The following is a 20,613-nucleotide window of genomic DNA, read 5'->3' as shown; positions in this document are numbered from 1 at the left end:
TAGGAAGCTTGGCACCTGGTACCAAATCGATGGCGCAATCGTAATCTCTATGAGGGGGCAACACCTCGGAGGCCTCCTTAGAAAACACATCAGCGAAGTCCTGAACAAACTCAGGAAGCGAGTTCACCTCCTCCCGGGAAGAAATAGAGTTAACCGAAAGACATGACCTCAGGCAATCACTACCCCATTTGGTGAGATCCCCAGTATTCCAATCAAACGTGGGATTATGCAGCTGCAACCAGGGAAGGCCTAATACCAGATCGGACGATAATCTCTGCATCACCAGTACAGAGCACTGCTCCAAATGCATGGAGCCAACACGGAGTTCAAAAACAGGAGTATGCTGAGTAAAATAACCATTAGCAAGAGGAGTGGAGTCGATACCCACTACCGGGACAGGATAAGGTAAATCAATAAAAGGCATTTTTAGAGACATAGCAAATTCCACAGACATGATATTAGCAGATGAGCCAGAATCCACGAAAGCACTGCCCGTGGCAGACCGGCCAGCAAACGAGACCTGAAAGGGAAGCAAAATCTTATTGCGTTTAGTATTAACGGGAAATACCTGTGCGCCCAAGTGACCTCCCCGATGATCACTTAGGCGCGGAAGTTTTCCGGCTGCTTATTCTTGCGCCTGGGACAGGTGTTCAGTAGATGCTTGTCGTCCCCACAATAGAAGCAGAGACCATTCTTCCTGCGAAACTCTCTACGTTGTCGAGGGGACATGGAGGCCCCGAGTTGCATAGGTACCTCCGAGTCCTCCGTGGAAGAGCGAGGAGACGGGACCTCGGGGGGAATCGCAGGGCAGTCAGAGGGGAAAACATTGAAACGTTCAAGCTGACGTTCCCTGAGACGTCGGTCAAGTCGTACTGCTAGGGCCATAACCTGGTCTAGGGAGTCAGAAGAGGGGTAGCTAACAAGCAGATCCTTCAGGGCGTCAGATAATCCTAACCTAAACTGGCACTTTAGGGCCAGGTCGTTCCACCGAGAAGCTACGCACCACTTTCTAAAATCAGAACAGTATTCCTCAACAGGTCTCCCACCCTGACGTAAGGTCACCAGCTGACTCTCGGCTAAGGCAGTCCTGTCAGTCTCGTCGTAAATGAGACCGAGGGCAGAGAAAAACCGATCAACGGAGGAAAGTTCAGGGGCGTCAGGAGCCAAGGAGAAGGCCCACTCTTGGGGCCCTTCCTGGAGTCGGGATATAATGATACCCACCCGCTGGTTCTCGGAACCTGAGGAGTGAGGTCTTAGGCGGAAATAAAGTCAGCAACTCTCCCGGAAGGAGAGAAAAGTCTTACGGTCCCCTGAGAACCGGTCAGGTAACTTGAGGTTGGGTTCTAAAGGTGAGGTGAGGGGTACTACAAAGGCAGCATCAGACTGATTGACCCTCTGAGCCAGGGCCTGGACCTGTAGGGAGAGGCCCTGCATGTGCTGGGTCAGGGTCTCAAGGGGGTCCATGATAGCGTCAGCGTAGAAGAAATGGTAGACTAGGTAAGGGCTTGTTATTATGTAATGGCAGGAAGGAGGTGAAGGGAACAAGTGATAATCTACCCACCGCCCTGTCCCTGCCTACTTGCAACGACCCGCCCTAGGCGACGGGGTACAACTTGGCGGCGGTCCCTACGCTGTCTAAGTGCAAGGGAGACAAACAGGGAACACGCAAGGGAATACAGTAGCCCACGGAACGCCGCGAGGAAACGGAGCGGTGAATGAGCCAGTCAGGATCAGGAAGTAGTGGAGTATACAAACGGGAGCACAGAGCAGAAGCAAGCCAGGGGAAAGCAACGCAGGATAAACGGAACTGAAGCAAGGCAGAAGCACGGCAGAAGCAGGCTGGAGCAGGCAGCAGTGGGGCCAGGAATCCAAGAAGAACAACAAGCAAGGAGGAAGAGAAAACGGCAGGTATAAATGGACAGGGGGCGGAGCTAACTCTGACTGACCAGGCCGCGATAGGCTCTCCCACTCCTGAGCCTGCCACCCTGATTGGTGGGAGCAGGTGTCAGTCTCAGAGGTCTGGCCTCATGTGTCGACTGATTAATCCTGGGAGTATACCCAGACGTAGTGCCTGGCAGATCCTTTACACCCAGAGCAGGTAATCTTGACCGTAGACTCCTACAGGAGGAGGCGCGGTGGATCTACCGTCTGAATACCATGTCTCCCATGGGTCTGAATGAGGGCTTTACTTCCTATGAGCTCATTTGATTAACTCTTTCATCAGTTAAATATAGTGGACATATTAGAGCCACTGTGCCCCTCACTCTATACTTTGTAGTATTTTACCTTGCCGTACCTATCCCAAAATATTGTTATATTTTGGTGATTACTTTCCTGACCCCACACATTTAGTGTGAGGGCTTTATATATGTCAATTACATTCACCCTTATGACAAATACTACACAATTATGGCGACATATATGTATCTATTAGCATAGGGGATAATTATTATCCCACAATTTATGAATGGACTAGACATCTTTGATATGGACCTTACTGATCTACTTTCAATACTTGGGTATTGAAAGTTGCAAACATTTTACTTCTGCATACCTGCATAAGTTGTACCTGCCAGTACAAACTACCTTAGGTGAGTGCAACTACTTACCATTACTATAATTACCCTACCTATCAGGTTTATCTTGCACTATGTGGCGCTGTGTACATTTTTTTCTTTCCAGACACCTCTGTCTCGAAAGTCCTGGACAAGGAATCGGCACTCACATTCTTGTCGGCCGGGCGATAATGGAGTTCAAACTGGAACCTGGTAAAGAACAGCGACCACCTGGCCTGACGAGGATTCAGCCGTTGGGCCGTCTGGAGATTGGTGAGGTTCTTGTGGTTCGTAAACATCAGGATGGGATGAGCTGCGCCCTCTAGTAGATGTCTCCACTCCTCCAGGGCCAACTTGATGGCCAATAACTCCCGATCCCTAATTGAGTAGTTGCGTTCTGCGGAAGAGAAGAACTTAGAGAAATATCCACATACCATAGACTTGCCCTTGGAACCTCTCTGGAATAGGAGTGCACCAGCACCGACAGAGGATGCGTCCACCACCAGCAAGAACTGTAGAGAAATGTCGGGATGATGGAGGATAGAAGCTGACGTGAAGGCCCTCTACAGACTATTGAATGCAGATTCTGCCTCAGAAATCCACACCTTGGCGTTCATGCCCTTCTTAGTGAGGTCAGAGATAGGAGATGTCAGTGAGGAGAAGTTTGGAATAAACTGTCTGTAAAAGTTGGCGAATCCCAGAAAGCTCTGTATGGCCCTCAATCCTTGAGGGCGTGGCCATTCCCGAAAGGACGTTACCTTTTCAGGAGCCATCTTGAGACCTCTATTCGAGACAATGAAGCCGAGGAAGGGCAGAGCATCCTTTTCAAACACGCACTTCTCCATCTTAGCGTACAGACGATTCTCTCTTAACCGCAACAAAACTTGACGGACATGTCTCTGATGAGTCACAGGATCTGGAGAAAAAATCAAGATGTCATCAAGATAGACCACAACGCAAACATAGAGGAGGTCACAGAAAATGTCATTAACGAACTCCTGGAAGACCGCGGGTGCATTACACAGGCCGAAGGGCATTACTAGATAATCATAGTGTCCATCACGGGTGTTAAATCCAGTCTTCCATTCATCACCCTGGTGAATCCGGATTAGGTTGTAAGCCCCACGCAGGTCTAGTTTGGAAAAAAAATTGGCACCACGTATACGATCAAATAATTCAGAGATCAGCGGCAACGGATATTTATTCTTCACCGTGATTTGGTTGAGACCCCGGTAGTCAATACATGGACGCAGGGAGCCATCCTTTTTCTTGATGAAGAAGAACCCGGCTCCTGCCGGGGAGGAAGACTTCCGTATGAAGCCCATCTCCAAGTTCTCCTTAACATAGGTGGACATTGTCAAAGTCTCTAGCAAGGAGAGATGATATATCCTAACACGGGGAAGGGATGCACCAGGGATCAGCTCGATAGGACAGTCCTACACCTGGTGTGGGGGCAGTGTCTCCATCTCCCTTTTGCTGAAGACGTCCAAAAATGCAGCATAATGACCATGCAATCCTGCCAATGGTCGAGGCAGAGGAGGCTGGACCGAACTAATCTGCACCAGGCATCGGCTGTGACACTCGGGGCCCCACTGGAGAACCTCTCCAGAGTTCCAGTCCAGGACTGGGGCATGTAGTCGGAGCCAAGGCAGACTGAGCAGCACAGGGTTAACGGCCTTGGACAGGACATAGAACGGTAGAAGTTCAGAGTGGAGAGCCCCTACTTGGAGCCTCAGTGGCTTGTTCACAGCTATAACTGTGTCTGGCAGAGGTAGTCCATTTACTGATGCAACCATCAACAGTCTCTCCAGAGGGGTAGTGGGTAATTGGAGAAGGTCCACCAGGTCTCTACAAATGAAATTAGCAGCGGATCCAGAGTCCAGATACGCAAAGACCTGATGCGTTTTCTCACCGAACACTTTGGTCATGGGTATGAACAACTTAGACGGGAGTACTTCTTTACCCAAGGTTGTCTCTCCTACCAACCCTAGGCTTTGGGGCTTTTGGGGACACAGACGCACAAGATGGCCTCCGTGGCCGCAATAAAGACAGAGTCCTGAAGTGCATCTGCGTTGCCTCTCCTCGGTAGATAGCTTACATTGGTCCATCCTCACAGACTCCTGAGGAGGATCGGCATCTGAAGACGGCAGGGGTTTGCTGCAAGGTAGGGGGCCAGACTAGGAAGGCCTCTCTCCCGAGGAACCTCTTGGAGCCGTTCTCAGAACCTTCTATCTATCCGGGCAGCCAGGAGGATGAGGTCATCCAGGGTAGACGGCAGGTCTCGAGCGGAAAGTTCGTCTTTACTCTTAGGAGACAGTCCATGCCAGAATGTAGCCACCAGGGCCTCATTGTTCCACAACAGTTCTCCCGCCAGTGCGCGGAAGTGGATGGCGTACTCGCCCAGAGAGATGTCTCCTTGGTGTAGGTTCAGCAAGGAAGCCGCAGCAGAGGAGACTCGTCCAGGCTCCTCAAACACTGGGCTAAATGTCCGGAGGAACCCCTGGAAGTCACGGGTCTCTGGTTCTTGTCTCTCCCAGATAGGGTTTGCCCATGCAAGGGCCTTGCCAGTAAGAAGAGAGATAATGAAAGCGACCCTTGCACCATCAGATGAAAATGCCCTTGAATACAGGCTGAAGTGGATCTGGCACTGGTTAAAAAACCCACGACAGGTACTTGTGTCTCCATCATAGCAGTCAGGAAGTGGCAAAGAAAAATGAGGATCAACACTGCCAGTAGGAGTAGTAGGAGGTACGGCAGCTCGTGCCTCCTGCCGACGTGCAAGAATGTTCAAGGCCTGAAGGAGTTGGTCCTGTCGAGACTGGAGGTCTAGCATATCCGCCCGCATGTCTTGTGACGTCGTCATGGTCTTGGATCGACCAGCGGGGTCCATGGCCTGAGCGTACTGTCACGTAGAGTTTGTGGACCCACTGGGCCATATCGCATTGTCAGAGTCAGAGTCTATAGTTCATATAGGGTACCTGTGGCAGCTCAGACAGTAGCAAGGCAGGCTTGGCTGGGACTAGGCAGCAGGTAGACGTCAGGCGTGGAGTAGCAGGACAGGCATGGTATACAGCACAGCACGGCTACAGCTCAGCACGGCACTAGATCAGGATACAGGTTACAGGATACAGGAACAGGGAACACTGGGAGCAGGAAACACTAGGGGAAAATTTGCAAGACAAACTTAGGATACGACAACAACGCTCAAGCATGGTAGGATGGGCCTGGGACCTTCTTATAGCCCAGGGTGCTCTGGCAGCAATCAGCTCAATCTCCCACATGCTTGCTCTCTGGCTTCTTAAGTTTGTACTGAGCTCGCGAGCGCACCCTGGTGGTCACTGTGGAACAGGACAGCCGTATGTGCAGACATCTCTGGAGAGAAGGGCATCGACTGGATGGAAGGAGTTTGTGGTCAGCAACCACGGACGTTACACTGAGCTTGGTTCTTTTGTTGTATTTATGTACTGAGCTTGGTTCTCGTACTGTATATATAATTGTACTGAACTTTGTTATGGTGCTGTACATATGTACTGAGCTCGGTTCTGGTGCTGTATATATGTACTGAGCTTGGTTCTGGTTCTATATATATGTTATGACTTTGTTTCTGGCGCTGTATATATGTACTTAGCTTGTTTCTGGTGTTGTGTATATATATATTTATATATATATATATATATATATATATATATATACACACACACACACACACACACACACGTACTGAGCTTAGTTCCGGTGTTGTATATATGTACTGAGCTTGGTTCTGATGCTTTATTTATGTACTGAGTTTAGTACTGGTGCTGTATATATGTACTGAGCTTGGTTCTGGTGTATTTATGTTCTGAGCTTGGTTCTCGTACTGTATATATAAACGTACTGAACTTGGTTATGGTGCTGTACATATGTACTGAGCTTTGTTCTGGTGCTGCATATATGTACTGAGCTTGGTTATGGTGCTGTATTTATGTACTGAGCTTTGCTCTGGTGCTTTATGTATGTACTGAGTTTTGTTCTGTTGCTTTATATATGTACTGAGCTTGGTTCTGGTATATTTATGCACTGAGCTTGGTTCTCGTACTGTATATATAAACGTACTGAACTTGGTTATGGTGCTGTACATATGTTTCTGAGCTTCGTTCTGGTGCTGTATATATGAACTGAGCTCTGTTCTGGCGCTGTATTTATGTACTGAGCTTTGCTCTGGTGATTTATTTATGTACTGAGTTTGGTTCAGGTGCTGTACATATGTACTGAGCTTTGTTCTGGTGCTTTATTTATGTACTGAGTTTGGTTCCTGTGCTATATATATGTAGTGAGCTTGGTTTTGGTGTATTTATGTACTGAGCTTGGTTCTTGTACTGTATATATAAACGTACTGAGCTTTGTTCTGGTGCTTTATATACGTACTGAACTTTGTTCTGGTGCTGTACATATGTACTGAGTTTTGTTCTGGTGCTGTATTTATGTACTGAGCTTGGTTCTGTATATATGTTATGAGTGTAACGTTGGGTATGTGGACCCACTGGACCATACCGCCTTGACGGTATGGCAGCCGGCCAAAAGGACATAGGTCACATTCTATAGTTCGTATAGTGTACCTGTGGTAGCTCAGACAGTAGCAAGTCAGGCTCGGCTGGGACTAGGCAGCAGGCAGGCGCCATGCGTGGTGTGGTAGGACAGGCGTGGTATACAGCACAGCATGACTTCAGCGCAACACGGCACTTGACCCGGATAGCACGGGATACAGGTTACAGGTAGCAGGAACGGGAAACACTGGGAACTGGAAAACACTTAGGAGACCATTTGCATAGACAGAATAGGGTAACAACAACAACAACGCTCAGGCATTACAGGAAGAGGCTGGGCCCTTCTTATAGTCCAGGGTGCTCATGGGCTAATTTAGTACTAATTTCAGGTGCGCACGCTGGCCCTACGTGACCCGGCCGGGAGAAGCAGAGGAGATGGGGACCAGTGCTCACAGCTCCATGGCTGCGGGCATCAGGAGGTGAGTGAGACAGACGGCCCGCGACCATGGGCTTGACGGTATCCCCCCTCTTATGCCCCCTCCTCTTGGGGCCAAAACGAGAGAGAAACTTCTTCAGGAGTGTAGGAGCATTGAGGTTCTCTTCTGGCTCCCAGGACCTCTATTCAGGACAAAACCCCTTCCAATCCACCAAATAAAAGGTTCTTCCATCCACTCTCTTGGTATCCAGGATCTCCTTAACCTCAAAAGCCTCTGATGAACCCCTGGGAGCCACTGCAGGAGTGGAAGTCTTGGAGTAGCGGTTTAAGATTACCGGCTTCAGCAGGGAGATATGGAAGGAGTTGGGTATCTTGAGGGTAGGAGGCAGCCGAAGCTTGTAGGAGACAGGGTTGATTTGTTGCAAAATCTCGAAGGGTCCAAGGAACCTGAGAGCAAACTTGTACGATGGCACCCTCAGCCGGATAGTCCTAGAGGACAGCCAGACCTTAGTATCTGGAAGGAACTGGGGAGGCTCTCGTCTTCTTGTGTCTGCCTTTCTCTTCATGCAGTCAACCGCCAGCAGAATAGAAGATCGAGTCCGCTGCCAGATCTGTAGAAAGTCCCTGAATGCAGAGTCAGCTGCCGGCACCTTTTTGGACAAGCCTTTGACTGTGTATATGCTAATTTGGCAAAAACGTTCCATCATATTAGTGTCAACAGTATTGTTCATTAAGGCGACATCAAATAAGATTCTTGACCACAACGTATCCTCACCCAAAAGTGTGGCTGGAAGTATCTACCGAGACAAAATCAATCTGTGTCTCAGCTCTGTGCCTTTTTGTGGATAACTCCAATGGACTATGGCCATTATCTAAGTGAACATATCACCATCTACATCTACTCTGTACTCAGGACCTAGGACAGAGGCATTGTCCACATATCTATCCCATGGAATCATAATGTGATTTGTGAAGTACATTATCAATTAAACTATTTGTACGTACAATCTCCCTATATAATTGCCACTAATATTGTACAAAACAGAATGATAAAATAATCCAGTATGGTGTTTATATAGTTCACCTTCTATGAAAAGACCTCAGCTGAATAAGGGGCTCTTTAAACCAACTGCCACCATAAAATTATATAATAATATTTCTGGGATAATTCACCTCTGTGACTCAAACTTATCAAAAATTTAATGGGGTCCCCTGACCACCTACTACCTTACCCCGCTCCCGTGGCTCTCCGACCACTGTCTGACGAGGTGGTTGATCTACTCTGTTTCCGCAAATCCATAAAGTTGAATAGGATTTACAAAAACAGAGTAGCATGCGATCTATGCTGTTTTAATAGCTCCTGTGTTCTGGAAACAGCTTAGCTTGCCGTGCTGCGCTGTTTCTGTAAATCCCATTCACTTCTATGGAAGTTATGTAAACAGCGTAGCTTAGCGAGTTTGGCTGTTTCCGTACTCCTGACCACCTCGTCAAACAGTGGCCAGAAAGCAGCTGGAGCAGAACAATGTAGGACAGGGATAAGGAGTCCTCTGAACGAATGGAGCAGCGGTGCACAGCGGTCAAACAGTGCATGGCTATCTCCGGTAGTCCCATAGCGAATGAATTGAGCAGCAATGCACATGCGCGACCACCGCTCTGTTTGTTCAGGGGACTTGGGACCCCGTTCTCTTGGAGACCACCACTAGGGGGAACTTAGGAACACACAAAAGATAGATTTATGATGGCGTTAAAGGGGTTGTCCCACAAAACACATGATTCCCCTATCCACAGGACCCCCAGCGATAAGGAGAATGGGGGACTGAAAGTCCTCCGAAGTGCTCCATGAGAAGCATGGGACATCCGGGGTCTGTGTCCGGCTTGTGTCTGGCAGGTCCATTGAAATTAATGGAGTGCTGGTCATACATGCGCACAAGCGCGACCGGCGCTCCATTTATACATTTTTGGGTCTGATCTTGGGTCTGAATAAATTTGGGGGTCTTGTCAGGGGTCTGAATAAATTCAGGAGTATGGTCGGGGGTCTGAATTAATTTAGGTGTTGTCTGGGGTCTGAATTAATTTTCAGACTTCGTATATCTGTGCTGCAGTGGCGGGAGATCATAGAACCTGCAGGAACCTGAAGCAGAAGCCAGAATTGCATCTTGGTAAGTGTCTGTGCTCTGCACACACAACAATTTCAGTGCAATATTTTTTTTACTATGTTGCCCCCCAACTACACCCCTGCAAAGCCCATGCACTCATACTATCTCCCCCTGGTGCTCCACAGAGCCCATCATGTTCTATCTCCCCCCTGGCCTACCGCATCTGCCACTTTCTGTACGCCGCGCTCTCTTCTCCCCCACCCACAAAGTCATGCTACCTAGTCTCTCCCTTTTGCCCGTGATAATGCTCCTGCCCACGTACTCTCTCCAGCCTTCCCCTCCAAAATCCTTAGCCAGTATGCTTCATTCACACCACTGCCCCCTCAACTTTCTGTTGCACACCCCCTTCCCGTAATGATGGGCCCAGGCTACTTGTCTGTATTTGGCCCTGAATTCCTGATGGTGGCCTTACCGCTCATGACAAACATTTTCATCTCCAGTTGGGAAAGGGTTACGTTTGATTAAGGCTATGTATTTACTCTATTTTCGATAAATAATTTTCACTCATTGGTATTCGCATAATTTTTTTTTGCAACATGCAAACAAATTAACATTTCCAGATGGATCAGGGCTGCGGTTCCTACACGCAAGACCTTGTTTTCCCTCTAAGTTGTTTACTCTGGAGTCCTTTGGACAGAATGAAACAACAGTCTGAGCTTGTAAAGATCAATAGCTGATAACTGTGAATAATGTCATCTGATAACACAATCTGCTTTCCTTGCCAAAATCTACAACCCGTAATAAAAAACAAGTTTGACCATGTTTTGAGTTTAGCCACCCAGGTTACTGTTATTTATAACGGAGATGTAGCTGCAGGTCAGTAGCTCTGAATCACTGAGAAAGGTTTTATTTTTTCAAACTCATTTAGAATAAAGTGTTGATACATTCCATCAAGGCGTTGGGAGAGAAAATTCTTGAGACAATTTAATCAAAAATTCCTGGCCCCTACGCTGAGATCTACCATATGGCATTCCCATTACCAGGACATCTATTAGATATTCTTTTATATAAAATCTAAAAAGCATGAGCCTCCAAAAAATACAGTATTGCGGTAAAAAGCATCTATCTATCTATCTATCTATCTATCTATCTATCTATCTATCTATCTATCTATCTATGTATCTATCTATCTATCTATCTATCTATCTATCTATCTATCTATCTATCTATCTATCTATCTATCTATCTATCTATCTATCTATCTTTTATTTAAGGGTGTGTTCATATCAGCATCACCCTTCCGTTCATGGGTTCCGTCAGACCTTTCCGTCGGAGGAATACATGAATGGAAAGGCAAATGGAAACCATAGCAGTGTGGGCATTCAAGGAATATTACTGGGGCAAATTAAAATTAAAGGGGGTGCAGAAGTTACAGTAGAATCATGAGACCAGCTCAATACATGACGTGAAAATTGGGGGCCCTGATACAGATTTTGCTTTTTGGGCCGAGAAGCTTCAAGTTACATCTTTGCATATTATACTGCATATACAGCACATGTTTTTATCTTGAATGAAGGATACCTAATTGTAATTCTAAATACTTCATGTCATTATAATATTTATTCCAAATTCTGTCCGTTTCCATGTAGAGATACTACACCACCTACTGTAGAACTCATATTACTCATATTACTCAGGGTAGAAGAGATTCATCATTTATCAATGATGAGGACGTTCTGAAATTCTGCCAAGTCCGTTTGTCTGTAAATCCGGGTGTCTCATTCTTGTGTCAAGCTTTATATCTGGCAGCACATATTCCATGAGCGACTTCTAATATATGTTAGCATTTTCTCCTTCGTTAACCATTTCATCACATCCTTTACCACAGAAAGAGACTGACTATTACTAAGAACACAATTGGCTTTTGAAACACGTAAGTGTACTGGACCTCTGTCTTTGTGTGGTGGGTGGATTTGTAATGTTTCTACAGTAAAGTCCTAAAATTGCTTCATGAATTGCTGGATCATACCTTTTGTTTGCTGCTCTAGGTGAACACCTGAACGTCTTTTAGCCAGTTCTAGATCAGCCAATCAAAATAAAGTTGTTGATTCTTCATCAATTATCTTTGTAGGCATCATCTGGAGAGAGCAAGTTCCTAGTCATGGTGGCCAGGGATGAGTCATTACAAAAATATATTTGGTTGCTAGTTATAGAATAGACAGAAGGGAGGTTGGGACAGGTGGACATTGTGCTTGTTTGAATCCCGCCCTCTACAAGCATTGTAGATGAGAAGAGAGGTCTGAATCCCAAATCTATTCTACCTTTAGCAATGTGAAGGTGTCTGTTGAGAGAATAGGTGCATACCATGCATACTGAAAGATGATGGAGTTTACTAGAGCTGGGTCTCCCCTTTCTACAGAACTTGTGGCTTCTGTAGGGACTCCCTATAAGGTAGGCACACAACCAAACTTGCCAACTTTTGGAAGTGCTCTGCAGGTGGATTAACCACTGCATCACATAATTTTAGGCCACAAGTCATGCCCATTTATACAGGACACGCCCCTTTACATGGTCCCCCTTACTGTAATGATTTTTAAATCATATGCAGCACACCCAAGATTCAGATCCCGCAGAATAAGTCACCCTTACACCCGAGATACAGACCCCCTTAGACCCTTTCACACCCCAGATACAGACTCCTCAGACCCCAGACTATTTCAAAAACAGACGCAGACCTACTCAGACCCCATATTCAGACCCCAGATACACAGCCCAGATACAGATGCCATATACGGACCCCCTCAGACCCCAGATACAAACCCCCAGATACAGGCCTTTACAGATCCCAAATTCAGACCCCCTCAGACCCCTGAAACAAACCACCTCAGACCCTGGACACAGACCACTCAGAGCCCAGATACAGACAACCTCAGACCCCAGATACAGACCTTCTTAAGACTCCAGATGCAGATCCCAGGTACAGACCCTCTCAGACCCCAGAACCATACCTATGGTGATGCTGCCACACCAGGGAGAATGCTCCCCTCAATGCAGCTACCATATATAGAACTGCATTGTGCTGCCCACAATGGATGCATCCTGACACCAGGGCTAATCTGATCATGCACCACTCAGCACCATTACTAGAAGCAGAACATGGTGACTGCTATCGGGTGATAAAGAATTGACAACTCTTCTGGGAGGTCTAATAAGACCAAAAAATGTCTCAGCTCAAAAAATCACATATCATGCAGACCATACAGTCTGAAAACAACAATCTTTGTTTATTCATACATTTGGACAAACTGCTTGTGCAGATTGACTGCAATGATGCGTGGGGGGTTTGACGTTGGACAGGTCCCTGATGCGTCATGCTCCATTAGACACCGATTGTTTTGGTTCGGAGTTTTAACCCTGTGTTGGACTAGCATATTCACCTCCTGACAAAGATTGCGAAACGCGCGTCGAGGTGTCTCCTTAGGTGGACTTTCCAACTGCCATCATGCCAGCCACAGGTAATTGACTTATCCCTGCAAATATATTTTTTTGTCTCCTTACACCAAGGATCTTCTTCTAGACATTGAACCTAGCCCGATGAGCCACTATTACATATACTGTGACTTAGAATTTATGTGACTGGGACTGTGGTGGTCTTCACCTGAGGTTGTTTTTAATTATCTTTATTTAACTTTTTGTATATATTTGTAGGGGGGGTTGTTTGTCCAAATGTATGGATTAATAAAGATTGTAGTTTTTGGATTATATGTTCTGCACGGTATATGATTTTTTGAGCAGAGACATTTTTGGTCTTATTTGTGAAAATATTTTGCTTTTGAAATAATGTTCAGGATATACTGTATATATAGGTGTATAATATATCTTCTTGGAGGTCTTCCTTTTTTACTGGAAAGTTTGAGGATTTTGAAAGTTTGAGCATTTTCTTATAAAATGTCCTCCTTATATTTCAAAAGTGTAATTCATCTACAACTGATGGCAAAGAGGAAATTCTCTCCCACCTTCGGAGTCCTTAAAAAAGACAGCAAGCAAATTACCTTAGGCTTGATTTATCCAGAACCTTCATTTAGATGATGAAAAACATTCTATAAATATAACATTCAGTTTTATTCATAATTACAGCATCCCAAAAGTATTAAGGCCTCTCTGTAACCACAAGGCAGCAGCCACATCAGGGTCGGTCTCATTATCACAGCAGAGCTCCTTCCCTAGCAGCTTGTGAAAAGTTCTCATAGAGGAAACACAAGCTGAGTCTACATGTTATTATACGCTGCCTTCTGACTATTTTTAACAGCAAGAAGATTAACCACAATTATTAAGGAAAAGCTTAAGTTACTGTATCACTGGTTTCAGATAACTGCACCATTACGTTTCAGCTACCCACATTTCTCAAGTGGTTTATTATTTCATATAGAAGTATGGACAGCTTAATGCGGCTGATTCAATCTATGGGGAATAATGTTGCTATCAGTCGGACAAGTTCCAAAAACCATAGGAGGCCCCTGAATGGATTCCTCAGAAGTTTCTCCATCAACACCATGCCTTATACCTAATGTCTCCAAGAGTCTCCAGTAAAGCCAGCAGCAGCAGCAGCAGCAGCTGTAAAAGGTGTATGAATGTTGGAAGTTTTTATTAGTGATGTTAAAAGAAAACCTGGATTTTTATTTTTACCAATGGCTTTTCAGAATATCATGGAAACATGAGGGGTACAGTCTATTTAGCTGGTTATTGGGGATCAGCATTCTTGTAACCCATAGTTTGTATAGATACCACCTTTGTTCTCAGTAAACATCCTCCAGTCTACCCAGTTAAAGGGGTTGTCTAAATAAGAATACAAATTTTAGAAAATCTTTTAAAGGGGTATTCCGGAACTAAAAAATTACATTTATTTAAATAAAACAATGAAAAAGATATAACTTTCCAATGTACTTACGTTTCATCAGATGGCTGTAGCGTCGTACATCCTCCTCCGTCGCCGTCCCCTTAGCAATGCAAAATCTGCACTTCCTGTGCAGACCCGTCCATTTGGTCTTCTGCCTTGCTTCCTGTTTCCGGCTTTCACACTGTACGGTTACGTCAAAAATGACGTAACCGTACCACGTGCTTCTTTATTGAATTAGAGCATGCGTGGTGAACACACTCCACCGCGCATGCTCTGTGAAATTATGTGGCTGCGTCTTCAGCGGCCGTGTATATTACACTGCGCATGCGCAAGGTTGAAGGTGTGTAGCGGTGTGTATACGAAGTTGCAGGAATAACGGCCGTTTCGGCCGTCTTCCCGACAGGTGCAGGAGCTGTGACAGCTGCTGTCTCGTACAGCAGCTGCCGCAGCTCCTACAGCGGGGACCGATCGCTGTGTCCCCGCTGTCTAACCCCTTAAAAGCCGCGTTCTATAGAGATCGCGGGTTTTTAGGGGTTAAGTTACCATCGCCGGCCTGCTACACGATAGCGGCCGGCGATGGTTACTATGGCAACCGGACACCAAACAAAGGCGTCCGGCTATGCCATCGACGGAAGCCTAGTGGGTCCTGACAAAGTCAGGACCCACTATGCTTGCTGTCAGTGAATAGCTGACAGTTCTAATACACTGCACTACGGATGTAGTGCAGTGTATTAGAATAGCGATCAGGGCCTCCTGCCCTCAAGTCCCCTAGTGGGACAAAGTAATAAAGTAAAAAAAAAAGTTAAAAAAGATGTGTAAAAATAAGAAATTAAAAGTTAAAAAAAATCCCCCTTTTTTTCCCTTATCAGTCCTTTTTTATTAATAAAAATATATAAATAAACGATACATAATTGGTATCGCCGCGTCCGTAACGGCCTGAACTACAAAATTATTTTGTTATTTATCCCGCGCGGTGAACGCCGTAAAAGAAAATAATAATAAACCGTACCAAAATCACAATTGTTTGGTCACTTCACCTCCCAAAAAATGTATTAAAAATAGATCAAAAAGTTGCATTTACCGAAAAATGGTCCTGATCGAAACTACAGTTCGTTACGCAAAAAATAAGTCCTCGCACGGCTTTATTGATGGAAAAATTATAAAGTTCTGGCTCTTAGAATAAGGTAACACAAAAAGTGAATGATTTTTTACAAAACGTATTTTATTGTGCAAACGCCATAAGACATAAAAAAACTATAAACATCTGGTGTCACCGTAAGGCCGAGTTTACACAAGCGTGTGCGTTTTGTGCAAGCAAAAAGCGCGGCGTTTTGCGTGCGCAAAAAGCACTTAACAGCTCCGTGTGTCAGCCCTTTATGATGCGCGGCTGCGTGCTTTTCGCGCAGCCGCCATCATTATGACACTCCGTTTGGATGTTTGTAAACAGAAAAGAACGTGGTGCTTTTCTGTTTTCATTCATCCTTTACAGTGCTGTTGCGTGAATCACGCGCGTCCCACGGAATTGCTTCCATGCGACATGCGTGGTTTTCACACACCCATTGACTTCAATGGGTGCGTGATGCGCGAACAGCGCACAAATATAGGACGTCGTGCGTTTCACGCAGCGGACATACGCTGCGTGAAAATCACGTACCTGTCTGCACGGCCCCATAGAGTAACATAGGTCCCTGCGACGCGCGTTGCAAAAACGTATAATACGCTCGTGTAAATGAGCCCTAATCGTATCGCCCCATAGAATAAAGTGAATATGTCATTTATAGCGCACGGTGAACGCTGTAACAAAAATAGAATTAAAAAACAATAGAATTGCTGTTTTTTAGTCACCGCGCCACTTAAAAATAGAATAAAAACTGATCAAAAAGCTGCATGCACCCCAAGAAAACTACAATGTATTCCTCAAGGGGTCTAGTTTCCAAAATGGGATCACCTTTTGGGGGTTTCCACTATTTTGGTACCACAAGACCTATTCAAACCGGACATGGTGCCTAATAAAAAGGCGGCCTCAAAATCCACTAGGTGCTCCTTTGCTTCTGAGGCCGGTGCTTCAGTCCATTACCGCCCGAGGGCCACATGTGGGATATTTCTACTGCAGAATCTGGACAATAAGTATTGAGTTGCGTTTCTCTGGTAAAACATTTTGTGCATAAACTTTCTAAATGCTGTTGTGAATACTTTGAGGGGTCTAGTTTCTAAAATGTCGTGTTTCATAGGGGTGTCTAATATATAGGCCCCTCAAAGCCACTTCAGAACTGAACTGGAAGCCCAAAAAAAATAATTAGGCAATACTTCGCTTCTATACGAACTAGTTAGCGATTCACAGTGTGATGAAGTAAGGGGAAGCAGCGCTTATACGAGCGGTGCACCCCCTTCAAACAGCCGATGACTTTTCAGTTCACAGGTAGCAGAGTTACATGATGGGGAATTTGTTTTCCTGTTGTGTAACTCTGCTACCTGTCAATGGAAAAATCAGCTGCCAGAGTGAAAAATGTTTCCACACAGAGGAGTACCGCAAAGAAACACCTGGGAATCAGACATGATGGACTAACATTTTTCCCTGTGGTGGATGACTTTTCAGTTGACAGGTAGCAGAGTTACATGAAGGGGAATTATTTTTCATCGATGGCTAGTTAGGAGCGCTGCTTCCCTTTAGTTTTTTCTTGCTCACTGTGAATCTCCGACACAGGATGCAGCGGCGATCCACAGGTATTGCTCCTTTTATCCCAATTCACATGTTAGAATTCAATTTTTTTTATTTTATATATATATATATATATATATATATATATATATATATATATATATATATAAAATACAGTATTTAAAACTAAGACTGTATAAACAGTTAATATACATTTAGAAAACTTATAATTATAAAGACCAAACTTTACGTATCATCATATAGGGTCAGTGTTGTTTAAAAACGCAGATATCCAGTGATTTCAGCTTGTGCTAGCAGTAATAGAATGAGAGCACCAAAATGAAGACTGAGATTGCAGAAGTTAGTAGAGCTGGGTGTAGTAGGCGGAGCAAGTGCACTGCTGCATGCACATTGCATGCTGGGACTAGAGCAGTGCATGCAGGGAGGAGAAACACAGGAAGAGAAGAGGAATGAACTTACTGAGCAAAACAAACCTCTCCAGGTAAACAATAGGGAGTAATGTTACTAAAACCATTTATTATCAAGAAAAAGCTAGACAGAGTGCACTAATATATTAATAGAGGAACATTGCATTGATTTAAAAAAAAAAAGAAAGTATTGGAAAACCCCTTTAAGGGGATTCTGCATTTAAAGAAGTTGTCCAACCTTTAAATATCATATTCATTGTATAGATTGTAAAAAAATGAACTATGTTCGTCATTTACCTGCTGTTAAAAAGACTTAATGAGCTGTGCTGTTGGGCACGCATGCTCAGTCACTTTCGCTACAGCCAGTTCTCTGCATAGCAATCCTCTGTCCACTGCAGAGCAGCCAATAGGAATGGCTTTCTGCCATGCTTGTCAGGGAAGGAGCACAGCCTCTGGTAGTGTAGCTGAGGAGACGTCTTTTGAAAAGAAAGAAAGAAGGCACTATATTGTCAGTGGCCAGAGGAGACAGGAGTCAGATTCTGCTCATAGTCCCTGCCATAAAAGCACAGAGTCGCAGCAACACCAAGGGGGACACAGGAATGCAAAAAAGATGAGAATCGTATTTATATGCTAGGAAGGCTGAAAATTTCTTTAAAAGACCAATTAACATAATTTCTGCAGTTTTGATAGGAAAAATAGTTTCAGCAATTAAAACATATTCATTGTATGATGAAAAGTTATACAGTTTTCTTAGTAGACCCATAGGTGTCTAACCGCTGGGTCTTTGACTGCAGATACGGTGGGTAAAAAAGTAATAGGGCCCCAGCTAGGGATTCAGCTATTTGTTGTATGCCCAGCAAGGGTAAGGGTTAATACTGCTCTTAGCCCCCTCCATCCGGGGGGAGGGGTTATGGTCCTTCTCCTTTCTCCCTCCTTCCTAGTGGATTTAAGAAGCTGTCTTCCGGGTCTCTGCCTCTTTTGGCCGTTACATTGCAATCTCCCTCCCGCCCCTTTTGAAAATTAATGTTCGGTGTTATATAAAAAAAAAATAATAATAATAATAAATAAATAAATAAAAAAAATAAATAAAAATATTGTACCATCACACGCATTCGTAGGTGCAGGATAGCTGGTTTGCCTTGTGGTTAGCAATACTTCAAAGTGGCAGATGGCACTGCCTTCAGAGCGGGGGTTTTTCTACAATTGTATTGTGTGGTATTTTGCACTTTTCTTGTGTTTATTCATTTATGTTCTGTTCATGGGTGAAATGTTTTGTCGCAGCTGGCGGTTTGGTAAGGTGAATTACCTACATGCCCACCTATGTTGGTAGGCCGGCATACGGGTGTTTACCTTAAAAAAATGTTAAATTATATTTGTTATATTTATAATAAAAGCTGTGGCCGACCCCGAGTCAACCCATGTTAAAGGAACGTTCATGTTGTCCTGTGTCAATTTACTATTAGGCTATCCCTAGCTATGTTATCTAAGGGTTATGGTATACATGCAGTCAATATACTTTGTGCATCAATTTATCATGTTTTCCATAAGTCATAAATAAGTATGCCCTAGCAACTGCCTAAACTAAAAGATAGAACTAAGATCCTTCAACAGACCCTGGGCTCGCTGCCCATACCTTGTTTGGATTGCATTAGTAGGAATACCTGTGACTCTCACAAAGGGGCATCCCTCCTTTAATGTACCTCTTCTCTGCCGTGGTCACTATTGACCACGGCATAGAAGGGGTGGAAAAGCGACTAAAAGTGTTTATTTAATCATTCTGCCTTTAGAGCGGAAGTGTGGCTATGATTGGCTCCTGATCGCATTTTCTTTCCGATTTTTTTTCTAATCTTATACATTACCTTTAAGATTGGCCAAATTTGTGCATACAATGACAAAAAAATGGTTGTCCACCGACGGTCCCCATCCAACCGGACAGAGTTGAGAGGATCTGCAGAGAAGAATGGCAGAAAAGCCACAAATATAGGTGTGCAAACCTTGTGGCATCATACCCAGGAAGACTGGAGGCTGTTATTGCTGCCAAAGGAGTTTCAATTAAGTACTCAGTAAAGGGTCTGAATTCTTATGTCCATGTGAAATATGAGTTTTTCATTTTTAATAAATTTGCAAACATTTATAAAATTCTATTTTTGTTTTGTCATTATGGGGTATTGAGTGCAGAATGATGGGGAAAAACTTGATTTTTATTTTATTTTAGCACAAGACCTTAACATAACAAAATGTGAAAAAAGTGAAAGGGTCTGAAGACTTTCCGAATGCACTGTATCTTTCGCCAAAATTGATGATCTTTTAACCTACCCATTTTAACAACGATTGGCAAGTCTTAAAGGGGGTATAAGAGATTAGAAAAAACTGTCTGCTTTTGTTTTCCATAAGCAGCGCTAGTCTTGTCCATAGGCTGTGTCTGGTATTACAACTCATTACCTTTCAAGAGAATGAGACTAAGCTGCAGTACCAAACACAGTTCATGGACAAGGGTGACCCTTATCCTGAAAAAAAAAAAAAGATCCTTTTTCTTATTCAGGACAGCCTTAGTAAACCTTCTTGGGCCCTGAATCCAGAAACTTTGCTTAAATTCTAAACCAGGTCAATACTCCTTATCCATGTACTTACTCCTTCCCACCATACAGTGACTTTTGCCAGCTATTTACTGCCTCTTATACTTTCTTGAATTTTTAAAATTTTGTACTTTTGGCACCATCTTAATTTTTACCAGTGCAGGACTAACAAAACAACATCTTTTTTTTGCAGTCTTATTATTATCATCACCAGGCTACACAGCATGTAACGCCCAAGAAAAAGAAAAAAAAATCTTCCTTTTTTAATTTTTAAAAAAAAAAGTCTTGCAGGTGGAACAGCTGCATTTGGATAGTGAAATATGTATCCAGTGATTAGTCATCTCTAAATTAAGTTAGTCTACCCCAGAAATTTTACAGCTGATTTCACTCATCTTTATAAATGTTTCAAAATGACTGGAAACTGTTATACTCTGTTCTGT

Source organism: Rhinoderma darwinii, chromosome 7 (assembly GCF_050947455.1).
Source record: "Rhinoderma darwinii isolate aRhiDar2 chromosome 7, aRhiDar2.hap1, whole genome shotgun sequence".
Classification (NCBI taxonomy): Eukaryota; Metazoa; Chordata; class Amphibia; order Anura; family Rhinodermatidae; genus Rhinoderma; species Rhinoderma darwinii.
This window is presented reverse-complemented; position numbering follows the sequence as displayed.